The sequence below is a fragment of the Cervus canadensis genome, chromosome 19 (genome assembly GCF_019320065.1).
Source record: "Cervus canadensis isolate Bull #8, Minnesota chromosome 19, ASM1932006v1, whole genome shotgun sequence".
Taxonomy (NCBI): domain Eukaryota; kingdom Metazoa; phylum Chordata; class Mammalia; order Artiodactyla; family Cervidae; genus Cervus; species Cervus canadensis.
The window spans coordinates 33,668,006-33,695,310 of record NC_057404.1 but is presented as its reverse complement, the minus strand read 5'-3'; the positions used below and the strand labels follow the sequence as shown (position 1 = coordinate 33,695,310).

General features: G+C 37.0%; 1 long non-coding RNA gene across 1 annotated transcript in view; it reads left to right on the top strand.

Moving 5' to 3' along the window:
• Positions 1-25,393, top strand: part of LOC122422336 — a 156,962-nt gene extending 131,569 nt beyond the window's left edge. Inside the window, exon 4 of the long non-coding RNA XR_006263782.1 lies at positions 25,292-25,393. This is a non-coding gene — a long non-coding RNA (uncharacterized LOC122422336). The remainder of the gene's footprint in view (positions 1-25,291) is intronic.
• The last annotated feature ends 1,912 nt before the right edge of the window (positions 25,394-27,305 follow it).

The window sequence follows — 27,305 nt, the reverse complement described above, 5'->3', positions numbered from 1 at the left end:
TATTATATATATATCAAAGACTAGGCAGTATGATATATTTAATACACACAAGGGTACACACCATGTATGTAAAAGTAAAAATGAAATCTTAACCTGGGAACATACATTTCCATCTTTCTCTTTCTCACTTTCTTTGTTTGGACAATTCTGCCAAGCATCTGTAAGTTTAAAAGCAGTTCAAAGCAGGGTACAAAGAAAAAAAAATCCATTTAAAATACCTCAGCTTGACTCTCATCATTTCGTACAAGGTTCAAATGTGATTTGGACACCAACACACCAAGGTAAGCTTTGTGTGAGGAAGTAAATGTTAGACTGAAATGGGAAACTGAAGCAGGTCATTCTCCTTTTGTTGTGCTTCTCCTTCTTGTCAGAACTACTGGGCTGCATGTTGTTCTTGTTTGTCACTGATAGCCTATCACAAAGCCCCTTCTGTTAGAATGCTGTACCTGAAACTCCCACTGGCCAGCAGAGCATAAACACCAGGGTGGAGCCGCCTTCCCCAATCCTCTCACACACAATAGCTACTGCTGTCACAGCGGGACAATTGAGTGGGTCCTACGGTGGTGTATTTTTCCCCATCATATGCATGACAGAAAGTCTAATGGACCTTGTTCACTTCTTGAGTCACTTTTAAGGTCCTATAAAATGGCCTGTTATCAGTCCCATCAGTGTTTCCAAGATGTCTACCTGGATGTCAGAGAGCCCAGGTAGTACCTATATTTTTAGTCCTCCAATCAGCAAGAAGATAGTAATTAGCTGAAAAATTAGAAAGGAAAACTGTTTGAATTCCAGAAGGGAAAGCTAAATGCCAGTGGCACTTTGTGATGAATAAAATTCACAGCCTTTAAAAATAGATGGATTAAAGTGGACTACATTCTTTTATATAAGATTTAACTATGTGCCTTAACAAAGAGTATGGCTTACCACCCTTAATAATGAAAATGTTTAAAACTTGATATGATTTTATACCCAGTTTTCATTCATATTATTCTCTAAGTGCAGTGCTAATTATATCCTGTTATATATTCTGTTATTATCCTGGAATGGGGTATAAGAAAATGGAGAATCATAAAATAACAACATCACAGAGACACTTTAAAAAAAATAACCCCTCAGAATTTTAGATATGTTTCTGTTATTTTCTAAGACTTAAATGTTGACATAAATGAAAATGACTTTTGACAATCAGAGGAAAACTATATCTGATACTACAGATAATACAATCCATCTAGTAGGGGTTTCTATAAGAATCTAAACTATTTTGGGTTCCCCATAGTATTTTGACTTCTAAAAATATTTCCTGAAATTCCTAAAAACATTTTACCTCTGTGAGATGATAAATGATATTTAGGGTTTTTTACTAAGTATAAATGCTTAGGACTTTACTGTCTAGGCTGTTATTGAACATAATTCTCAGGTCACAAATGCATTTGTACAAACTAATTTCTAGGGCTGTGAGCAATTAATCTTGGCAGTCTGTGGTTCTCTGTGGGGAATGTGTTTAAGTTGGGGTCACATAGTCTAAAGTGTTGAGGTGGGATATATCAGACCAAGAAATAATTTGTGGAGTTGATGGTATCTTCTCATTTCCTATACAGGTTGCTAACCATCTCAAACAGGACTTTGTCAATTTCCATCACTTTCCACTGTGCTTTGCCGTGTACAAATCTTTCTGGTTCTTTTAAAATGTGTGAGCACGTGGAAATCTATCAATGTGTCTGCGGTCTATCTTAAATGCTCTGTGCGGCATTTCCTCACTGGCTCCACAGGGATACAGGGCACTTCTCTGCACTCCCAAAAGCCTTTACTCTCATATCGTTCTCTTGATGGTTCATCCTCCCACAATGGAAGCTATTTTTTAAGCCTTGGGAGAAAGACCTCCCTAATTTCCATTATGATTTTGCCTTGGAGGCATCTTGCCTTATCTCAAGGGGTTGTTATTGTTTCATTGCTAAGTTGTATCTGACCCATTATTATTTACTTATTATAGTAATATAATAATAATAGACAAAGAAAACAAAAACAGATAGATACAAAGAGCAGATTAATGATTACCAGAGGGGTAGGGGTGGGAAAGGGAAAAATGAGTAAAGGGGGCCTACTGTATGGTGTCAGATGGAAACTAAATTTTTGTTTTGTTTGTTTATTATTATTATTAATGGAAACAGTGACAGACTTTATTTTCTTGGGGTCCAAAATCACTGCAGATGTGACTGCAGCCATAAAATTAAGACACTTGCTCCTTGGAAGAAAAGCTATGACCAACCTAGACAGCATATTAAAAAGTAGAGACATTACTTTGCTGACAAAGGTCTGTCTGGTCAAAGCTTTGGTTTTTCCGACAGTCATGTATGGATGTGAGAGTTGGACTATAAAGAAAGCTGAATGCCGGAGAATTGATGCTTTTGAACTATGGTGTTAGAGAAGACTCTTGAGAGCCCCTAGATGCAAGGAGATCAAGCTAGTCAACCTAGAGGAAATCAGTCCTGAATATTCATTGGAAGGACTGATGCTGAAGTTGAAACTCCAGCACTTTGGCCACCTGATGCAAAGAACTGACTCATTTGAAAAGACCCTGATGCTGGGAAAGATTGAAGGCAGAAGGAGAAGGGGATGACAGAGGGTGAGATGGTTGGATGGCATCACTGACTTGATGGACTGAGTTTGAGCAAGTTTCTGGAGCTGGTGATGGACAGGGAAGCCTGGCATGCTGCAGTCCATGGGGTTGCAAAGAGTCGGACACGACTGAGCGACTGAACTGATTTTGTATTTCACATGGGCTTCCTAGGTGGCACTAGTGGTAAAGAACCCACCTACCAATGCAGGAGATGGAAGAGGTGTGGCTTTGATCCCTGGGTTGGGAGGATCCCCTGGAAGAGGGCATGTATTCTTGCCTGGGGAATCCCATGGACAGAGGAACCTGGTGGGCTCCAGTCCATGAGGCCGCAAAGAGTCAGAAACGACGGAAGTGACTTAGCACAGCAGAAGCACAGCCCACAGAGGTGTTCATAGTATTCTCTTGTAATCTTTTGCATTTCTATGTTATCTGTTATAATTTCTCTTTAGTTTCTGATTTTATTTATCTGAGCCTTTTCTCTTTTTTTCTTAGTCTAGTTAGAGCTTTGTCAGTTGTATTTATCATTTCAAAGAACCAGCTTCTACATCCACCGATCTTTTCTGTTGTCCTTTTAGTCCCTATTTCATTTATTTCCCCTTTGATTTTTACTATCTCTTTTTTTCTACTGACTTTGGGCTTTGTTTTTTCTTCTCTTTCTGGTTCCTTTTGATTTAAAGTTAGATTGTTTACTTGAGATTTTTGTTTGTCTCTAGTGTAGAAGAGAAAGTGTTAGCCATTCAGTCGTGTGCAACTCTTTGTGACCCCATGGACTGTAGCCCGCCAGGCTCCTCTGTTCATGGTATTTTCCAGGCAGGAATACTGGGGTGGGTTGCCATTTCCTTCTCCAGGGGATCTTCCCAACCCAGGGATCGAGCCTGCATCTCTTATGTCTCCTGCATTGGTGGGTGGGTTCTTTACCACGAGTGCCACCTGGGCTAACTGTGTGCTGTAAGTTTCCCTCTCAGAGCCACTCTTGCTGCATCCCATAGATTTTGGTATGTTGTATTTTCATTTTTATTTGTCTTCAGGAGTTTTTTGATTTCTCATTTTTCTTTCTTTATCCAGTGGCTTAGGAGCGTTTTGTTTAGTCTCTATGTATTTGTGATTTTTCAACTTTCTTCTTGTTGGTTTCTAATTTTATACCATGTAACTGGAAAAGATGCTTGATATGATTTCAGTCTTCTTAAGTTTACTGGGACTTGTTTTATGTGCCAATGTATGGTCTGTTGTTAAGAATGCTCCATGTGTGCGTGAAAAGAATGTGTATTCTGTTGATTCGGACAGAATGTTCTGTATATATCTATTAAGTTTATATGGTATAATGTTTCATTTAAGGCCCCCGTTTCCTTGTTGACTTTTGGTCTGAATGATCTTTTCATTGTTACAAATAAGGTGTTAAAGTTCCCTGCTATTATTGTCCTGCTGTTAGTTTCTCCATTTATATCTGTTAATAATTGCTTTATATATTTTGGTGCTGTTATGTTAGGTGGTGTATATAGTAATAAATGTTATGTCTTCTTGGTGAATGATCCTTTTCTCGTTATATAATGTCTGTCTTTGTCTCTCACTGCGGTTTTTGGCTTGAGGCCTGTTTTGTTGATGAGCATGGCTTCACCCACGTGCTTCTGGCTGCCATTCGTTTGTTCACCTTCCATCCTCTCTCTTTGAACCTGTGTTTGTCTTTAATGCTGAGATGAGTCTCCTGGATGCAGCATATATTTGGGTCTTATTTCCATCTAGCTACTCTTTGTCTTTTGATTGGTGGATTCAATCCATTTACATTTAGGATGATTATTAATAAATGAGGACTTACTTTTGTCTTCTATCTTTTGTTTTCTGGTTGATCTGTATTACCATGTTTTTTTTTTCCCCTAAATTTCCCCCCTTCTGTTTCTGTCTGCCATTTTAGTTTGGGTGGTTTTGCAAGATGTTTTTCTCAATTTCCTCTTATTTTATGTTTCATGTCTCTGCTCTAATTTATGTTTTGTGGTTACGATGCGGTTTTTATAAAAGGCCTTGTAGAGAAAATAGTCTTTTTTTTTTTTTGCTGATAGAATCTTTTCTCCATTTGCCTATATGGGTTCTATACTTTTCCTTTTCCCCTTTTATGCTTTTGTTGTCTCAAGTTATCACTTTTTTATGGTGTAAGTTTGTTACCCCATTGAAGTAACTATTGTTATTTTTTACTTTTTTCTCTTTAAACTTTATGCTATAATTAAATGTTTAACAACCTATTCTGATATAAAGTAGCAGTTTTCTGATTCTATCACCTTTCTCAAAGTTTTGTGTATTTTTGCCTTTTCATTTCAGGTAGAAGATCTCCTTTCAACATTTCTTGTGAAGTGAGTCTAGTGGTGATGAACTCCCTCAGTTTTTGTTTCTCTGGAAAGGCCTTTATTTCTCCTTCCTTTCTGAAGGATAACTGTGCTGGATAGAGTATTCTTGGCTGACAATTTAAAACATTTTTCAATATTTTGAATTTGTTATTCCAATCTCTCCTGGCCTGTAGTTTCTACTGAGAAATCTGCTTATAGCCTAAAGCAGGTTACTTTGTAAGCTGCTGACTTTTTTCTCTGTGCATGCATGATCAGTTGCTTAGTCATATTTGATTCTTTGTGACTCTTTGGACTGTAGCCCAACAGGCTCCTCTGTCCATGGGATTTTTCAGGCTAGAATACTGGAGTGGGTTGTCATTTCCTACTCTAGGGGATCTTCTGGACCCAAGGATCAAACCCATGTGTCCTGCGTCTCCTGCCTTGCAGGAAGATTTTTTACTAATGAGTCATTGGGAAATCCCTTTTTTTCTGGCTGCCTTTAAAATTCTTTCTTTATCGTTGACTTTTGACAGTTTTAATATAATGTATCATAGAGGTCTTTTTGTGTTGAGATAATTAGGTGTTCTTTTAGCTTTGTGAATTTGTATATCCAGTTTCTTCTCCAGATTTGGAAACTTTTCAAGCATTATTTCTTCAAATAAACTTTCCTCTCTTTTCCTTCTAGGATAAATATCCTTGTGTTGCCTTTCTGAATTCAGTCAGATAGTTCTTGTAGAAATTTTTCATTTTAAAAATACTTAGTTTTCTTTCCTATTCTACCTGAGTCATTTCTAGATTTCTCTTTTAGCATGCTAATTCTCTCTCCCATGGGGTCTTCTCTATGTTCAATGTTTTTTAAAATGGGTTCTTCACTTCATTTATTGACTTCTTCAGTTTCAGAATTTCCATTTGGTTCTTTTTTAGTTTCAGTTTCTTTGGCAAAGTATTTATTCTGTTCAGTAATTTTATTCCTGATATCATTGAACCGGCTTTCTGGTTTTTTTGTTTTTGTTTTTGTAGTTCATTGAGTTTATGAGAGCTATTTTGAATTCTTTATCAGTTAGTACATAATATTCTGAAACTTTAACTTTGGTTTCTGGAATATTGTCATTTTATTTTTGTGATACCATGTTACCATGGGGTTTCATGGTGCTTCATGGGTTTTTTTCTCTGCTGACACATTTCTTTTTTTAGAGCTTTTTAAACTTTGATTCTAGCAGTTCAGCAAATTGGTAGGTAGAGGCCTTTCTTTTTCCCAGTAGGTGGCACTGTATCTCAAGCTTGCACCCCCACCCCCACCCTAACCTGCGCGGCCTCTGGCAATATTTGAAAATTGGCACATCCCACCCACCACCACCTCTGCTGGAGGTTGCAGGCACCCTTATTGCTGCTTGTGCCTCCAAGTTTGCACGTGCCTTTCTGCTGCTAATGTTGCCACCTGTGCGACTGGGATGGTGGGTGCCTCTGTGACATCTGGGGCTGCCTGGGTCCTGGGCACTGCTTCTGTGGTGGAGGGTGGTAAAGGATAGTGTGGGGAACCAGCGTTGTGGGCACCTCTGCTGTGTCTGGAGTTGTCACCTTCATGGGCTACAGGTTAGGGGCAGGGGCTGGAGTGTGGGCACTGCTGTGACCGGAGGGATGAACCCTGCCACCACTGCTGCCTGGTTCCCTGTGGCCATAGGTGATGCTGAGACAGGGAGACTGGAGCCACATGTGCCCGTTTCTGCTGTCACTGGGTTCTCTGGGGCTGCAGGCTCATCCATCACAGGAGGGTGATGGGATCACAGGCACCACCTATCTTGTTCCCCGATTTCCACTTCTTCTCTGTGTTCCAGCACCACCCCACCCCCATTTCTGATGTACAGGTGTGTGGATCTCTCTGGTGTCCTGGTGTGTTGGGCAGAGAAACCTATGTTGAGTTTTGGATGTTTTACTAGTAGTAGATTGGATGGGTGAGACAGGAGCGTCTAAGTCCACTATGATGCTGACATCACTCCCTGAAATGCCATTTCCAAAATTTTTAAATGGAAATCATGGTCGGTATCTGTGATGTTCGGCTGCATGATTATGCATAAAATTTTTTTAAATAAATGTTATGAGACTTCAGGTAAAGAGTCAAGGAATTGTGAAGGCACATTACATAGAACTGTAAGTTGAACTCTATTCTAGGACAGTGCTTTTCAGTGTGATTTCCAGGTCAGCATTATAAGAAACCTACTAGAAATTCAATTATCCCAGATATACTGAATAAGGAACTCTGGGCATATGCTCTCCATATCTGTGTATCAACAAGTCTTTTGTGTAATTCTGATGCTTGTTAAAATTTGAGAACCTCTGGACTGAGGACGGTTAGCTCAAATCAAGTGATTCAATTTTATAAAATCTTGGGATTTGGTTTTCTCATTTAGCATTAAGAAATATACTCTACTTAATCCAGTGGGAAGAGCACCCTTTTGTCTTATTCTACTTAGAACAAAGTACAGACATGCCCCAGCTATTTTCACATGGTTAGTAGGTCACACCATTTGGCTAAGATCTTATCATTTGCTTAAGAAGAGAAGAGGTATGTCCAAGTGTTAATACATATTGCACATTCCCCATGAAGCAATATGCAAGATGGATAACCATACAGGCTCTCTGGAAAGATAGCTGGCATCAAAGCACCAGATTCATCTTTTACTGTGTGACCTTCATCAAATTTTCAGCTTCTCAGTACCTCAGTCTCCTCATCTATAAATTAAGATCGCACTGTAATACTCTCTACCTCCCAGAGGTAGAATGAAATAATATTGACGTTTGAGATAACAGGTTAGATGCTGACAGCAGGGCCTAGCACTGATTCAGTTCAGTTCAGTTCAGTCGCTCAATCATGTCTGACTCTTTGCGACCCCATTGAATGCAGCACGCCAGGCTTCCCTGTCCATCACCAACTCCTGGAGCCTACTCAAACTCATGTCCATCCTGTCGGTGATGCCATCCAGCCATCTCATTCTCTGTCATTCCCTTCTCTTCCCGCCTTCAATCTTTCCCAGCATCAGGATCTTTTCCAATGAGTTGGTTCTTTACATCACGTGGACAAAGTATTGGAGTTTCAGCTTTAGAATCAGTCCTTCCAATGAATATTCACGACTGATTTCCTCTATGATTGACAGGTTGGATCTCTTTGCAGTCCAAGGTACTCTCAACAGTCTTCTCCAACACCACACTTCAAAAGCATCAATTCTTCGGTGCTCAGCTTTCTTTATAGTCCAACTCTCACATCCATACATAACTATTGGCAAAACCACAGCTTTGACTAGATGGACCTTTGTTGGTAAAGTAATGTCTCTGCTTTTTAATATGCTGTCTAGGTTGGTCATAGCTTTTCTTCCAAGGAGCAAGTGTCTTTTAATTTCATGGCTGCAGTCACCATCTGCAGTGATTTTGGAGCCCCCCAAAATAAAATCTCTTACTATTTCCATTGTTTCCCCATCTATTTGCCGTGAAGTGATGGGACCAAATGCCATAATCTTAGTTTTTTGAATGTTAAGTTTTAAGCCAACTTTTTCACTCTCCTCTTTCAGTTTCATCAAGAGACTCTTTAGTTCTTCTTTGCTTTCTGCCATAAGGGTGGTGTCATCTGCATTATCTGAGGTTACTGATAATTCTCCCGGCAACCTTGATTCCAGCTTGTGCATCATCCAGCCCGGCATTTTGCATGATGAGAGCTGAGAAAAGAAGAGAAGCTAAAGGCAAAGGAGCAAAGGAAAGATATATCCATTTGAATGCAGCGTTCCAAAGAACAGCAAGGAGAGCTTAGAAAGGCTTCCTCAATGATCAACGCAAAGAAATAGAGGAAAACAATAGAATGGGAAAGATTAGAGATCTCTTCAAGAAAATTAGAGATACCAAGGGAACATTTCATGCAAAGATGGGTTCAATAAAGGACAGAAATGGTATGGACCTAACAGAAGCAGAAGATACTAAAAAGAGGTGGCAAGAATACACAGAAGAACTATACAAGAAAAAAAAAGCACTGGTTAGTGCCTAATAAATGTTAACAGGTTCTGAGTTGAGTGCAGGCTGGGCTTTGTTCTAAGGTGCAGAGTCAAGATAAACATCATCTCTGCACTGAAGGAGTTTGTTATCCCAGTAGGAAGAAACAGACATGTATATTTATAATCCTCAAAGGTATTAGTGACTCTAGAATCACACCTTGGAAAAATAAGGACACAGTGATTGGACAAGGGGTCTTGAAAAGACAGTTCAAGTGTTGTGAGCAGATCCAATGCCATGACTTTTGTAGGGTCAACAAAATGCTCTTAATTGTAGTGAAAACACCAATAACTAGTATCTGTTTTCACTTACTATTTATCAGGCCCTGTTAATTATCTCAATTAGTCTTCTGAGAAGGTTATGAGACAAGTACTTGTTTTATTGCCACTTTACAAACTAAGAAACTGGGACTTAATGAAAAGTAACTCACTCAGGGAAACAGAGGTGGGAGTTCTGACTCAGGGATCCATCTTATTCCTTAGGATGTGCTTACTATTTAAATGAAACTCATGTAAATAGTTTTAATCTCTTTCACCAATTTAATTCCTTCTGTTTCACAAGTTTTAAATAAGAATAAACAAAGCTAAAGAAATGTAATGACTTGCCCTAGGGTAAAATCTCCCCACCTATTTTTAATAGTTGTTAGTTGCTCTTTTAGTCTTTGGTGAAAGTCGCTCAGTCGTGCCCAACTCTTTGCAACGCTATGGACTGTACAGTCCATGAAATTCTCCAGGCCAGAATACTGGAGTGGGGGTAGCCTTTCCCTTCTCTAGGGGATCTTCCCAACTCAGGGATCGAAGCCAGTCTCCAGCACTGCAGGCGGATTCTTTACCAGCTGAGCCACAGGGAAGCATTAATTGCTCAGTTGTGTCCAACTCTTTGCGACCCTATGGACAGTAGCCCGCCAGGCTCCTCTGTCCATGGGATTTTCCAGGCAAGAATACTGGAGTGGGTTGCATTCCTTCTCTAAAGGATCTTCCTAACCCAAGCATTGAACCTGGGTCTTCCACATTGGAGGCAGATTCTTTACCATCTGAGCCACCAGGGAAGCCCATTTTTAACACAGAGGATTGTAATTTAAGACCCTAACTTTTCTTCCCATTTGTATTTGCTTCTTGAATTAACCAAACTGCCATCTTCTCGCTCATTAATAAAATAAAAGAACAGAAGATGACACACAGAAAGAAGGCTTCTGTTTTGAACAAAGAGCTTTATAAAGTGAGAAATACTTCAAAACTGATACAGAATTGGTACAGAGGGGTACCTAAGATTGCAGTGCTGAGCCATCCAGCCCAAGCCAATCAGAGAACTCCCTCCTTGCAGTGTCAGTATTCCTCATCCCCCTTTCTGACAACTTCAACTCCCAGTTATTTAAAACTTCTCCCTGTTAAATTCCCCCTGAGTTGAACAGCTTATCAATCTCATCCAAAGAATCTCAATTTATTGAGAAAAGGACTAAAAATCAACTATTTGTCACTTATAATAAATAATTTATTTTACAAGTAATTTCAGCTAAATAATTCCATTTGTATAGGAAATAAACTTTAAGAAGATGAACTAAAAAGAAAAATAAAAAATTATCTCCCAGCAAGCAAAAACAAGAGAAGGCTTTATTTAGCTAATGTGTTTTTGAAAGGAACAAATCTTTCACTAGCCTTTCATAAGAAGAGCCTGTAGTGGAGAGCGAACAAGGCAAAGAATCAGTCATGATTTACGTCTTAATGATGTTCTGAAATATATTTGAAAGTAGATGCCACCTTTAAAAGTGAAGACTAATGCCGTTTGGCTTCCCTTTTGTGCCCTCGGATGAGAAATATGTAAATATTTTGTATGTTTTCCCTTGGTTTTGAGACTGACACAATACATAGGTCAGTAAAGTTGACAACATCTAAATTGTTAAGAGATTTTTTTCTGGGTCTTCTGGGAACGGTAAAACAGGATACAGTCTTTTATTCTCATTTCCCTTCATGAAATGTACTCTCTTCTTTTCGGAACACATGATAGTTTCTGTGCATACAGATAGGTCCTAACAAGGCTTCTCTGACATTTAAGCATCTAACCTTCCTTGCAGGACAGCCTGTTTGTCCTTTTAAACTTGGCTGCTGGGACAAATGCAAAGGAACCACTGTGTGACTTTTTGCTTATCTTCTGTACCCAAGCCTACAGAGTTAGTGCTTGAGTGTGTCAGGTATCACCCAGGGACTTAAGAACAAGGCTTTTTACAGTTAACCCAATCCTATGACCTGCACTACACTGCCTTTGATTTGAAAGCAGTTTAGTTAACTACCAAGGCTGCCTACTACATTAATCAGAATCAAGTTCACCTGTGATGTGGGCACACAATAATTCCTAGTTTTCTGCATAATAGCTTTAAGCATACTTCATTACATGCTGAAATAAATTTGCCAGTGGGAAACAGCAGTTTTTTCTTCTTGTATATGCAGCAGAGCTGGTTTCTTATTTTTAACTTTCTATTTGGAAATAATTTCAATCTTTCAAAAGATTCAAGAAAAAGTATAGTTCAAATAACATCCTGATACTTTGTTTCAAAGATACATTTATTACAGTTATTTGACCTCATTTGATTAATCACTAGTTCAAGTTCTCTCTCAGCCTGTTTCTGCATGTTCAGTACAGTCACTCAGTCATGTCCTACTCTTTGTGACCCCATGGACTGCAGCACGCCAGGGTTCTCTGTTTATCACCAATTCCTGAAACTTGCTCAAACTCATGTCCATTGAGTCGGTGATGCCATCCAACCACATCATCCTCTGTCATCCCCTTCTCCTCCTGCCTTCAATCTTTCCCAGCATCAAGGTCTTTTCCAGTGAGTCAGTTCTTCTCATCAGATGGCCAAAGTATTGGAGCTTCAGCTTTAACATCAGTCCTTCCAAAGAATATTCAGGACTGATCTCCTTTAGGATGGACTGGTTGGATCCCTTTGCAGTCCAAGGGACTCTCAACAGTCTTCTCCAACACCACAGTTCAAAAGCATCAATTCATTGGCACTCAGCTTTCTTTATAGTCCAACTCTCACATCCATACATGACTACTGGAAAAAACCATAGCTTTGACTAGATGGACTTTTGTCGATAAAGTAATGTCTTTGCTTTCTAATATGCTGTCTAGGTTGGCCAATAGCTTTTCTTGCAAGGAGCAAGTGTCTTTTAATTTCATGGCTGCAGTCACCATCTGCAGTGACTTTGGAGCTCAAGAAAATAAACTCTGTCACTGTTTCCATTGTTTCTCCATCTATTGCCATGAAGTGATGGGACCAAATGCCATGATCTTAGTTTTTTGAATGTTGAGTTTTAAACCTTTTTCACTCTTCTCTTTCACTTTCATCAGGAGGCTCTTTAATTCCTCTTCACTTTCTGCCATAAGAGTGGTGTCATCTGCCTAAAGAGGTTATTGGTATTTCTCCCAGCAATCTTGATTCCAGCTTGTGCTTCATCTTGCCCAGTATTTCGTCTGATGTACTCTGCATATAAGTTAAATAAGCAGTGTGACAATATGCAACTTTGATGTACTCCTTTCCCAATTTGGAACCAGTCTGTTCCATGTCTGGTTCTAACTGCTGCTCCTTGACCTGCATACAGATTTCTCAGGAGACAGGTAAGATGGTCTAGTATTCCCATGTCTTTAAGAATTTTCTACAGTTTGTTATGATCCACACAATCAAGGGCTTTGGCATAGTCAATAAAGCAATAGATGTTTTTCTGGAATTCTCTTGCTTTTTCTATGATCCAATGGATGTTGGCAATTTGATCTCTGGTTCCTCTGCCTTTTCTAAATCCAGCTGTACACACATAAATTCTGAACCACAGGGTGAGTTTTATATATATATATATATATATACACATATATATATATCATGGTCCTTTATTGCTTATACTTCTGTGGATATTTCTTAAGAATAGACACATTATCTTACATAGTCACAGTTCAGTTGACAACTTCAGTAAATTTAAGACTGAAAGAATACCTTTATCATATATACCATTCTTCAATTTCAGTATTAGGAACTGAAATTAGAATACAATACCTTTTCCCTCTACAGTTGAGGGTCCCCTCTAGGATGTGGTATTATGTTTAGTTCTCATGTCTTTGTAGTCTTTTAAAATCTAGAACATTTCTATAATCTTTTTTTTTAACTTATGTTAGAACATAGTTAATTAACCATGTTGTGCCAGTGTCAGGTGAATAGCAAAGTGACTCAGTTACACAGATATATATATCTATTCTTTTTCAAATTCTTTTGAATTTTAAAGGATATTCTGTAAAACCAATTAGGTTATTGCAAAATATTGAGCAGCATTCCCTGTGCTATACAATAGGTCTTTGTTGGTTATCTATTTAAAATATAGCAGCATGTATATGTCAGTCCCAAACTCCCAATCTATCCACCCCTGCCCTGACCTCCCTGGTAACCATGTTTGTTCTCTGGGTCCATTTGTGCTTTATAAATAAGTTCATTTGTATCATTTTCTTAGATTCCACATATAAGCAGTATAATATGATATTTGTCTTTCTCTGACTTACTTCACTTTATATGATAATCTCCGGGTCCATCCATGTTGTTAAACAAAGGGTATTATTTCATTCTTTTTAATGGCCTAGTAATATTCCATTGTATATATGTACCACATCTTAATCCATTCATCTGTCAGTGAACATTTAGTTTGCTTCCACATCTTGGCTATTGTAGACAACACTGCAGTGAACATTGGGGTGCATATATCCTCTTGAACCTTGTTTTTCTTTGTATATATACCCAGAAATGGGATTGCTGGATCAGATGGTAGCTCTGTTTTTAGTTTTTTTCAGAAAACTCTATATTTTTCTCCATATTGGCCATACCAATTTACCTTCCCACCAACAGTGTAGGAGGGTTCCGTTTTCTCCACATCCTTTCCAGCATTTATTGTTTGTAAAATTTTTTTGATGATGGCCATTCTGACTGGTGTGAGGTGGTATTTCACTGTAGTTTTGATTTGCAGTCTCTGTAGTCTTTTAAAATCCAGAATATTTCCATTACCTTACTTTGTGATTTTATGCTATTGACATTTTGAAGACTACAATCTCCCGTAAAAAAAAAAAGCTTTTATTTTTAAAAAGTGTTCCTCATTTGGAATTTATCTAATATTAACTTATGCTGCTTATATTTTCTAAGTCTCTTTGCCAGAATGCTACCTGGGTGACATTATGGCTTTCTCAGGGTACCTCATCTGAAGGCATGTGATGCCTATACACTCCTCATTGGTGATGTTAATTTTCATAACCCAATCAATGTATTGTCTAATTTCCCCACTGTATAATTGTCATTTTCCCATTGGAACTAATAAGCGATCTATGCTAAGACCCTTTGTGCATGCATGCTAAGTCACTTTAGTTGTGTCAGATGCTTTGCAACCTCATGGACTGCAGCCCCCCAGGCTCCTCTGTCCAAAGGAATCTCCAGGCAAGAATACTGGAGTGGTTTGCCATGCAATTCTCCAAAGACCCTTAAAGACAGTGCAAATAACATGCCATTCATCATAATTTCTCCCCATATATATTGTTCATTGATGATTCTTGCCTGATCTAGTCTTTACTGTGATGATTACATAATGCTGATTTTCTATCTCTTGCACTCCCTTCTTATTTGCCAGTTGGCATTTAACATTTTAATGTAATCTAGCATACTCCCTTCTCCCGTCTTTGCTTATTTATCTGTTTATAATTGATATGAATCTTGATTTCAAATTTTTGACTTGCTTATAATTCATTAGTGTACTTAATTATTTTGTGTTCAAGTTGTTCTTGGTTTGACCAGTGGAGTACCTTCAAGCAATCTCCCTAGTCTTTGTAATGTACTCCATTATTTATTTATTTTTAGCACTTCCTTACCTCTGGCCTAACAAGATGTTCTAGCTCATCTTGTATATCCTGTGCCAGCTCTGAACTCAGCCATTTCTCTAAGAAGTCTTGATTCCTTTTGGTGCAGAATGGTATTAGAGACCAAGATCTAGGTACTGGGTGTACCAAGAGGGATATTTTGTTTTAAGTATAGTTGACTTACAACACTGTATTAGTTTCTAGTGTACAGCAAAGTGATTGAGAGATATATACATACATATATATATATATATATATATACACATACACACACATATGCATGTATATATACACAAATATTTTTCATATCCTTTTCCATATTACAGGATACAGGGCTATTTTTAACAGACTCATAAGATGAAAAATATCTTGAGATTTTACTTAGTTGAGCTGTGATATCATTAAATCATTTCAAGTTGAATTCTGCATGTTCAGAAAAGACATAAAGCTTAAATTTAAAAATATTGAAACAAATAAATGTACACCTTATCTAGAATGCTTTTTGCTTGTTTTGTTTAGAACTTCATAAAGCAATATAAGAGGAAGTATTCAGCTCTGTGCTGTGTGTGCTGTGCTTAGTCGCTCAGTTGTGTCTGACTCTTTGCAACCACATGAACTGTAGTCTGCCAGGCTCCTCTGCCCTTGGAGATTCTGCAGGCAAGAATACTGGAATTGGTTGTCATGCCCTCCTCTAGGGGATCTTCCTGACCCAGGGATCAAACGCAGGTCTCTCATGTTGCAGGCAGATTCTTTTTTTTTTTTCCCATTTATTTTTATTAGTTGGAGGCTAATTACAATATTGTAGTGGTTTTTGCCATACATTGACATGAGTCAGCCATGGATTTACATGTGTTCCCCATCCCAATCCCCCCTCCCGCCTCCCTCCCCATCCCATCCCTCTGGGTCTTCCCAATGCACCAGCCGTGAACACTTGTCTCATGCATCCCACCTGGGCTGGTGATCTGTTTCACCATAGATAGTATACATGCTGTTCTTTTGAAATATCCCACCCTCACATTCTCCCACAGAGTTCAAAAGTCTGTTCTGTATTTCTGTGTCTCTTTTTCTGTTTTGCATATAGGGTTATCGTTACCATCTTTCTAAATTCCATATATATGTGTTAGTATGCTGTAATGTTCTTTATCTTTCTGGCTTACTTCACTCTGTATAAGGGGCTCCAGTTTCATCCATCTCATTAGGACTGATTCAAATGAATTCTTTTTGACGGCTGAGTAATATTCCATGGTGTATATGTACCACAGCTTCCTTATCCATTCATCTGCTGATGGGCATCTAGGTTGCTTCCATGTCCTGGCTATTATAAACAGTGCTGCGATGAACATTGGGGTGCACGTGTCTCTTTCAGATCTAGTTTCCTCGGTGTGTATGCCCAGGAGTGGGATTGCTGGGTCATATGGCAGTTCTAATTCCAGTTTTTTAAGAAATCTCCACACTGTTCTCCATAGTGGCTGTACTAGTTTGCATTCCCACCAACAGTGTAAGAGGGTTCCCTTTTCTCCACACCCTCTCCAGCATTTATTGCTTGTAGACTTTTGGATAGCAGCCATTCTGACTGGTGTGTAATGGTACCTCATTGTGGTTTTGATTTGCATTTCTCTGATAATGAGTGATGTTGAGCATCTTTTCATGTGTTTGTTAGCCATCTGTATGTCTTCTTTGGAGAAATGTCTGTTTAGTTTTTTGGCCCATTTTTTGATTGGGTCATTTATTTTTCTGGAATTGAGCTGCAGGAGCTGCTTGTATATTTTTGAGATTAATCCTTTGTCTGTTGCTTCGTTTGCTATTATTTTCTCCCATTCTGAGGGCTGTCTTTTCACCTTGCTTACAGTTTCCTTTGTTGTGCAAAGGCTTTTAAGTTTCATTAGGTCCCATTTGTTTATTTTTGCTTTTATTTCCAATATTCTGGGAGGTGGGTCATAGAAGATCCTGCTGTGATTTATGTCGGACAGTGTTTTGCTTATGTTCTCCTCTAGGAGTTTTATAGTTTCTGGTCTTACATTTAGATCTTTAGTCCATTTTGAGTTTATTTTTGTGTATGGTGTTAGAAGGTGTTCTAGTATCATTCTTTTACAAGTGGTTGACCAGTTTTCCCAGGACCACTTGTTAAAGAGGTTGTCTTTTTTCCATTGTATATTCTTGCCTCCTTTGTCAAAGATAAGGTGTCCATAGGTACGTGGATTTATCTCTGGGTTTTCAATTCTGTTCCATTGATCTATATTTCTGTCTTTGTGCCAGTACCATACTGTCTTGATGACTGTGGCTTTGTAGTAGAGCCTGAAGTCAGGCAGGTTGATTCCTCCAGTTCCATTCTTCTTTCTTAAGATTACTTTGGCTATTCGAGGTTTTTTGTATTTCCATACAAAATGTGAAATTATTTGTTCTAGTTCTGTGAAAAATACTGTTGGTAGCTTGATAGGGATTACATTGAATCTATAGATTGCTTTGGATAGTATACTCATTTTCACAGTATTGATTCTTCCAATCCGTGAACACGGTATATTTCTCCATCTATTTGTGTCCTCTTTGATTTCTTTCATCAGTGTTTTATAGTTTTATATATATAGGTCTTTCATTTCTTTAGGTAGATATACTTCTAAGTATTTTATTCTTTTTGTTGCAATGGTGAATGGTATTGTTTCCTTAATTTCTCTTTCTGTTTTCTCATTGTTAGTGTATAGGAATGCAAGGGATTTCTGTGTGTTAATTTTATATCCTGCAATATTACTGTATTCATTGATTAGCTCTAGTAATTTTCTGGTAGAGTCTTTAGGGTTTTCTATGTAGAGGGTCATGTCGTCTGCAAACAGTGAGAGTTTTACTTCTTCTTTTCCTATCTGGATTCTTTATTTCTTTTTCTGCTCTGATTGCTGTGGCCAACACTTTCACCTTTTTCTCAAGTGCACATGGAACCTTCTCCACAATAGATCACATCCTGGGCCATAAATCTAGCCTTGGTAAATTCAAAAAAATTGAAATCATTCCAGTCATCTTTTCTGACCACAATGCAGTAAGATTAGATCTCAATTACAGGAAAAAAACTATTAAAAATTCCAACATATGGAGGCTAAATAACATGCTTCTGAATAATGAACAAATCATAGAAGAAATCAAAAAAGAAATCAAAATATGCATAGAAATGAATGAAAATGAAAACACAACAACCCAAAACCTATGGGACACTGTAAAAGCAGTGCTAAGGGGAAGGTTCATAGCAATGCAGGCTTACCTCAAGAAACAAGAAAAAAGTCAAATAAATAACCTAACTGTACACCTAAAGCAACTAGAGAAGGAAGAAATGAAGAACCCCAGGGTTAGTAGAAGGAAAGAAATCTTAAAAATTAGGACAGAAATAAATGCAAAAGAAACAAAAGAGACCATAACAAAAATCAACAAAGCTAAAAGTTGATTTTTTGAAAAGGTAAATAAAATTGACAAGCCGTTAGCCAGACTCATCAAGAAACAAAGGGAGAAGAACCAAATCAACAAAATTAGAGATGAAAATGGAGAGATCACAACAGTGAAATGAAAATTAGAAATGAAAATGGAGAGATCACAACAGACAACTCTGAAATACAAAGGATCATAAGAGACTACTACCAGCAGCTCTATGCCAATAAAATGGACAACTTGGAAGAAATGGACAAATTCTTAGAAAAGTATAACTTTCCAAAACTGAACCAGGAAGAAATAGAAGATCTTAACAGACCCATCACAAGCACGGAAATCGAAACTGTAATCAGAAATCTTCCAGCAAACCAGCAAGCAGATTCTTTACCATCTGAACCACCAGGGAAGCCCAAGAATACTGGAGTGGGTACCCTGTCCCTTCTGCAGAGGATCTTCCCAACCCCAGGAATTGAACTGGGATTTCCTGCATTGCAGGCAGATTCTTTACCAGCTGAGCTACCAGGGAAGCCCATTCAGCTCTAACATCCTAGGTTTATTTTATTGCTATGGTATAACCAGTACCAGGAAGCTTGGTTTTCAAATAATATTGTGAACTTATTGATTTGTTTTATGGTAGTACCCATTAATGGTTAGCATACAGAAACATGACCACATTTAGAAATGATGACACCCCGGTCACAGGCCTCTCTGCCTTGTATGGGTCACAGGAGTGGTGTATCAGCAAGGCAGGATTCCTGGAGCCCATCCTATAGTGTTGCAAATGCACAGAGGGTAAACAGGGTCCTTTCAGTGTTATTTCACCAACTCCGTAGGTCCAGTTTGACTTTTAAATACACAGTGCCTTTTTTTCTGGCCAAATTTCTTAATTTGATTCTCAAAAAGCCTGCTTCAGTAGTCGATTTTCTTTGAAAGGATTTATCAGTGGCTTCCTCAGGGTAATTGGCTTATATTCAACTTGAAGGCTTTATTAAGGAGAATTTTAAATAAAGTTTTTTAATTTTAAATAAAATAAATAAATAAAATAAAATTTTAAAATAAATAAAATAAAATTTTAAAATAAATTTTAAATTTTAAATTTCAATCTCGAGTAATAAACCAGAATTTCTATACCAGAGTTATGGCAATGCCTTGAATTGTGTTAATACTACTGACTATTTCAATAAGCTCATACTAATTCATATTGCAACAAAATTATAAATGCCACCTTGAATTATTAAAACCACATAGACATTGATTTTATGTTATTTTATAGACACTGTAGCATGGTTGTACAAAGAACAAAGAAAAACTTGCTCTACAATCATAATGCAAAGTTGATGATTTAAATTAAAATACCACAGACATACATTCATAAAACCATAACTGAATATTCATACCCATAATCACCCTCCCATACAATTATTTAGCCTTCTACTATGGGGACAGGTTTTCTGTTTCCATAATCAATAGTTGGGTTATCCAATGGACTATATGCCACTGGGTGGGGAAAGAAAATCAGGGCACATAATATACTATATCATAAAAAGGGTCTCAAAGATGAGGTGACATGTGCTTGGCCTTTTATTCCTATTAGGATTTATTTGGCAAACCTTCTCAATTTAGCCCACGAATCAAGGATAATCTTAACTAAAAGCTGTATAGTTGCATTAACCATTAATGAGAAATACATATCTAAGAAATAACTCAAAATTGCATAAGTTTTAGAAGAAATATGATTAAGATATCAAAGGTTTTTAATTTGAAAAACTTAGTAAGTCCTCTTTAATAACTAGACTAGGTATACATGGGAACCTCACCCTGCCTATTAATTACCATTGAGGTATAAAGTAATACAATACTTACATTTTGTTTTGTATTTGAAAAGACCACAAAGAACACTTCTAATGACTAGAAATTCTTAGTTTGCATTAATTGGCTGTGATTTATGTAAAGACCCCTGGAACTCTCCTATCTTTCCTCATGCATTCATTAATTGATTTACTTATTCATATTTGCTGTGCAATATCTGAAAATATGCCAGTCACATCAGTTCTTTAAAGATTTTGATGCTTCTTAAAATTTTAAAAATAATAAAATGTAAGACTTTGAACCATTCAGATCATTAAAGACATCTTGATCTTTGAATGGATCCTAAACAAACCTATCCTTTGTGATGTTCTTGTGTACATACTATATGCCATAGTTAAGTGCTTTTGAAGAGCACTGTACCAAGTACAGAGGAAATTGGAGAAAAAAGTAGAAAATATAAATTCTGCCTAGAGGGAATTCAAAGGAAAATAGTAGACACAGAGTAAGCTCAAATAAATATGTATAATCACAAATGAAAAGAAATGAATATATATTAAATGAACTATGAATGTACCTAGAAAAATAGTGTTAACTTTAACTATTTCAGTGTCACTCACAGAATTGTCTTAGGAAGGAAAGAAGAATATTTTCCAGCATAGTTTTGGCAGTCAAGCAAGGAATAGTGAAAGGATGAGCTACTTTTGCTACTTTATAGAAAGTAGCTAAGGACAAAAAGGGACACACCAGTCCAGCAAAAGAAATGGTCCCAGATAAAATCCAAGCATAAAGCTGGTCAATTAATAACCAATGTTGGAAAAAAATTAATAAACTTTAATAAAACATTTGTTGTAAATTTTAATTTCATGCTTCACTGGTAAAAAATATGGTCTATTTTTAGAAAGTTTCTATAGGCAACATCTATGAATTGTCTGTTTCTGACAATAGTCATATTCTCCTCTCTACCTTAATTAAAAATGCTGATGAGTTAAATGTCATTGAATTGCAGTTTTTTTATAGGCCATGATTTAGAAAAAATGGATGGTGCTTCAATCCTATTACTGAAATACTCACAAGTATCAATTCTAAAATGTCCTTTAAGCAAGACTTGGAAGGCAATATATACATGATGTTATATCATAAGAGATAATCACTAACATTAAATTTTATATCACTTTTCTGAATGGCTGTTATAGTCAGCAGGTGACTTGGTTCAATTCTTAAACAGGTCTAGACTAGAACCAACTGCCTTATGACTGTGATAGCTGTTTAGGGTGGTTACTCATTCATTGATATTTGGTATGAGTCCCACTACTGTTAGGCAACAGGTGTTGGTTCTATAATCTCTGCACAAGAGTCAACATTCTTATTTTGTTTTATCACAGCCAGTAGGCTCCATGGTTGGGTAAACTTTATGAGACTCATAACATGAATTGAAAGGTGTCAGAGCTTTTCTGAACATACTTTTTCAATAAGAATAGCTAACATCTCATGAGGGCATACTATTAGTATATGCTATAATGTTAGGCATTTTGTAAACAAAAACTGATTAATCATTATAGAAACCTATAATTATCATTGTTATCTCTGATTATAGAAGAGAAACGAGCACAGTCACATAGCTATTAAGTAGTTGAGCAGAATTTCAAAGTCAGGTTTGACTCCAGAGTATGTATTCTTTTAACCACTGTGCTTACGTCAGACAGTGAACAAATATCAGTGTGGTTGTTTTTACGGCATAGGAACTGCATATGACATGAAGCTTCTTGTTGGACATTGGATCTTAGTGAGAGAATTGGTTGAATGGATGGGAGAAAATGTGAATTCCTAGTTATGAGTTGAATGGAGCAGGTCTGATAATTAAACAAGCTAACACGCTAAACCTACCAACACATGTTGGGAACACTTATCCCAATCACATCAATATAAAATATGAAAATTCTATTACATTCACAGCCATTGTTTCAAATAATGGAACTCAAAAAAAAAAAAAAAACCTTTCCAAAAAAGACTCACCAAAGGTATGTAATAACTGATGAAATTACTTGCTACTACCCAGGCAAGACTGTGACAAGTATGGCTCAGAATTTTGCATCTAAATTCACAATCTTAGTATGAAAAAGTTGAATGGACTTTAAAAAAGAACATGCTTCAAAAAAGAAAAACAGCAATACAACTCAAATATCTGAAAAAGATTATCTGGTAATAGGCAATTTCAAATGAAATGGTTTTGACATAAAGCTCAATTGAAAAATTTAGGAAGCTGGTTATAAAATTAAAAGCGTTATAAACATGAATTAAATATTTTCAAACACCAGACACTTAAGTGTAAATCCATATACTATCTGATTTATTATAAACTCATACAGTATGATGCCAATAAAACCATTCTATATCAAAAGGGACAAACCCTTGTACGTTCCCATATGCCATGTGTTACAGGCAGTTTCGTGCACCTGCTGTGGGTGTGTTTTTAGTACTAAAAATTCACTTACTGAAAAGCCATTATAGATACAAATTATCTCGAATTTAAAGCCTTTTTACATATATGTCTCTGGTATGAACCAGGATAACTTAAGCCAAAACAAAAATATTAAACAAAAGGCAAAAAACTTTTGAAAGAATTGGAGAAACAGTTCTGTTAGCATCGTATAGAAGTTTATGACTTTATGTGTGCAAATATCAGGTGTTAATAGATGATGAGAAACTTTGGTAATACTCAAGTATTCCCTTTATCTTTATGGGAAACATGAATATATGGATTTAGACTAAAATTTATAACAACAAAACCTGTGCTATGCTTGTAGAAAAGTAAAATCTTTTTATGCATAGAAAAGTAATATTTCATATCAATACTTTTTAATATTACAAGAAACACACTTACATAAATTAAGAAATGCATTGGAAATAGTAAAATGCTGAGAAAATACCTAAGAACTGACAATGAACAGTGCTACTTTACAATAAATTCTACTACCATTTTTGACATGACTTGGATAAGAAACACAGCCTCTCTAATATTCATCTCAGTCATAAGGCAAAATACAATTGCTTACTTCTTTATTGATGGTGTTAAAGAGAATGTCTTATTATTTTTGAAAATGTTATGATGAATGTTGCTATTTTAACAGAATTTGAATATTAATTAATTTTATAAATATAAGTTGTAAAAGTTTACTATTATTCCTCTAGATCCATTGTTAAAGAATCTTATTGAAATTGAGAAAGAAAAGATCCAATACAACCTTTTCAGCTGTGGAAAAATTATTTGAAATGCTAAACCCAAAGAATAAAATTATTATCATTTTTTTCCTCCAAGTCTCTTGCTCTTTGGGGACTGTTTCTTTTTTAATTTATTGTTCTGTGTTCTAAAAAGTGGAGAAAGATTACAAACCACATTTTAAAAGTGTATTAAATATAACTTATAGTAAATTAGTAATACCTCTTGAAAAACCATGCTATGCACTCTCCCATGGTACTTCCTTTGGGGGAAGATAACTCGATTGTGTTGATTTAAAGGTTCTGTCTGGTTCTTTTAAACATTCCTTTGATGTTGTATTGCTCTGCTTGTAATAGACTGTTATTGCCTATATTGAGTTTGCAGAGTGAAGGTAAATCTTTTGTGATGTGATTGTGCCATCACAAACTCAATATTGTTCATAGGACCTTTATAACTCTCAGCCACATTGCAGCAGAACAGCACACATTTTCATTTTTACCTTTTTAGATTTTTATTCTTTGCTCTGAAGCTGGAAGTATGTATGCTTACCTACACTCTATAGTGCTTGTTCTGTGAAGCGGTAACTCATAAGAAAAGAGAACATTGTCAGGTGGTTTTTTTCTTTTTCTGAAATTGGTGATTTTATTGTTGATCTTTTTCATTATGTTCCATTAGGTACTCTACTGTGTTATTGAAAAAGCACCACTGTTGGAAAAAGCTCAATTCAAATATCTATCCAAGTTTCTAGTTTGAAATGTTTTCTGAATGCGTAATGACAATATTAAAAGAGGTTCTCCTGAGGAGTTCCATCCCACCTTGAAACTCAGATAAAGGCAATTTCCCCTGTGTGTGGCAGATCACACAAAGAAGACATGTGAATCAGAAGTAGTAACATGGATATTTCAATATTAACATTGGCCTGTTTGATTGAAAGTAGAAACTTTAATGGCTTGTGATATTATTTACTGCTTTTGTTTAATTTCTTGCCAATTTTTTTCTCTTTTTCACTGGCACAGCATTCAACTCAGTTTAAAACTGCTTGCAAAGCAAGACAGCACCAAGGCTACTTTTTAGGCATTTATTTTACTTCCTTTATTTATTTATTTTTGGCTGTGCTGGGTCTTCATTGCTTTGCACCAGCTTTCTTTAGTTGCTGCAAACGGGCTACTCTTCTTTGTGGTACGCAGTCTTCTCTTTCTGGTTGCTTCTCTTGTGGAGCACAGGCTCTAGGTATGTGGGCTTCAGTAGTTCTGGCACATGGCCTCGGTAGTTGTGGCTTGTGGGCTCCAGAGCGCAGTCTCAGTAGTCGTGGCCCACGGGCTTAGTTGCTCCGCAGCATGTGAAATTCTTCCAGACCAGGGGTTGAACCCATTTCCCCTGCATTGGTAGGCGGATTTTACCCACTGTGTCATGGGGGAAGTCCCTATTTTACTTCTGACATGTACCCTGTTACTACTACCATTTTTCCTGTTATGTATGATGGTGTGAACACACAGTTTGGGGGGAAAATTAGTTGATAATCAATTTTGAGAAAAATAAAGAATATCCACAAATATACAGGGATATTTTATATATTACAGTAGGCTGGATTTTAAACAACTGTATTCATTGGGTATATTAGCAGATTATACCTCTACTAAGGGGTTTCCCAGGTGGCACAAGTGGTAAAGAATCCGCCTGCCAATGAAGGAGACATAAGAGACGTGGATTTGATCTGTGGTCAGGAAGATCCCCTGGAGGAGGGCATGGCAACCTACTCCAGTATTCTGGCCTGGAGAATCCCACGGACAGAGGAACCTGGTCGGCTACAGTCCATGGGGGTCTCAATGAGTGAGTGAGTTAGTTATTTAGTTAGCTAACTAACACTAGCTAGCTAGTGAAAATAAAATCACAAGTCTTTTATCCTCAGAGATTGATAAATATTAGTTACACTGGTAAATGTCTATAGTATCTGCATTTCTAATTATCTTCTTTCTGTTTTCCCTTTCTTGTCACTTCTACACGTTGCTCTAGGACCCTTGCAAATGAAAGTCTTAAGAGCTCTACAATGATTTGTGAAGAAAATTAAAGATACACAATTTATAGGAAGAAAAATTTCGGAGGTAATGCTTAATGTGAGTAATTTTCAAAGATGAACATATGTTTTTCAATGAGAATGAAGTTCATGATTGAAACAAGAATTCCTTGGATGGGGTTGTAGAGGGCATCTGACCAGAAGTTGCAAAATGGATAGCCATAGGGCCATAGATAGGCTGTAGATGTGTTATATTTGACTTGCACAAGGCTTTAGATTTTTTATTTTTGTTTTAGTTAGCTGTTAACATTTTAAAATTGGAGTTTTACTTTAGAATATGAGTTTTCACTTCAGTTGTACAATTGAAAACTCTGATAACGCTGGGCTGACGTTCTCACCAGGGACTCCTCCTTTAGGTGTCTCGTGCGTGCGTTTTCTGGCCACAGCCTCCACATGGGCTGCTTCATTTCCATTACTGCTGGCTCCTCTGGGCATCTGAGTTTGTGGTATCTGTTGCTAGTTTAACGTTAGCAAGTCTCCAATTCCATCTGTCAGAGTACTTACACCTCAAAAGCATTTGTTCCCCATGGCTTTCTTCAGTTCCTCATTATTACTTCATAAGAATCTCTCCTGCTCTAACTCTTCCTCTGCCCCTTGTTAGTTGCACACAATCTGCCTTGAGTTATATTGATTATGTTTTTCTTTTGCTTCCCACTAATTGTGAACACTTGAAAGGCAGGCGCCATCTTTGCATCTGAAAGAGTGACTTCCAGCACATACCTTGCACCTAGTACATTCTCAATAGATGTGTAGTAATGTAGATGCAGGTATATGGGAATTTATAGTTTTTATCTGTTAGATCATTGAAATTAGTATTTAGAAAGTATTTAGGAGATTTAAATTTCCTATCCAAGTGGCCAAGGAAATAAAAATTGGAGGGTCAAAGAACAAAATTCCCTAAATGGATAATTGAGGGTAGATTATAACTATTATTCACCTCCGTAATTGTAAAATGAGTTGTTAAATCACAGCTTAGATCTATTTGAACGTTAGCACCGGGAGAGAAGTTGCCTCAGTCCTGTCTCCTGCCTACATATTATGGGTTGGCAATTTAGCATCACTTCCCCCCTGCTTTGTTTTCCTTCTCCCTTGTATGGAGATAGCAGGACACTTAGCAATTACATTCCCAGAATCCCTGACAGCCATGTTCTGAGATTCTGCCAAGAGATGCATTTGTATCAGGTCTGCAAGGTGAGAGAAGTCAGCGCCATGTTTGCCCTTCCTCTGGCAGCAGCAGGAAGTGGCCTTCTCTAGATAGGAGATTTTATAGTTGCCTCTGAGCCATTTTTCTAAGAATTACCTGTTTTCTGATTGAAGTATCTAGAGCAGCTTCTGCTTTTCCTAGCTGTTTTTTTGATGGAACTCTTGCTGACACACTTTGATAAAGAAACAGACAGCAAGCTGCCATTTAGTAAATTTGTTTCTGACTTTGACATGGTCAAATATTTAAAATCAGAGTTTTACCATCTAGGAAATAGTGTGAATGAATATCTCCAGAATAGGAGGAGTATGTCTTCCCCATAAAAGGAAAATAAATTGGCATTTCCCCGCCTCCTGTCTTTACCCTAGGAAAAAGGTAAAGATATTATAGGTTTTCTTTGGATCATTTATAAGAAAAGCATATATTTTTTATACAAGACTATTGCAAGAGGAGCAATGTTTTGGAAAAAGCAATCAAAAATACTTATGATAAAAATATTTTAAAGGTACAATGGAAAAGAATAAATACTTCCTATCCTTAGCTTAAATTGAATGGTTAGCAGAGTATTCTGTATATCATATATATTTAGTAAATAATTACTGATTTAAATATGAAGAAAAAAGGAAAATTACCTTGCTTTTTTTTAGTGGAATCTGTGTGTGTCAACAATATTACTTACGTGAAATAATTTAAAAGGTGTCTTTTTATTTGGCTTTGTGAAGCATAATCAAATCAGAGTGTACTGAGCCCTC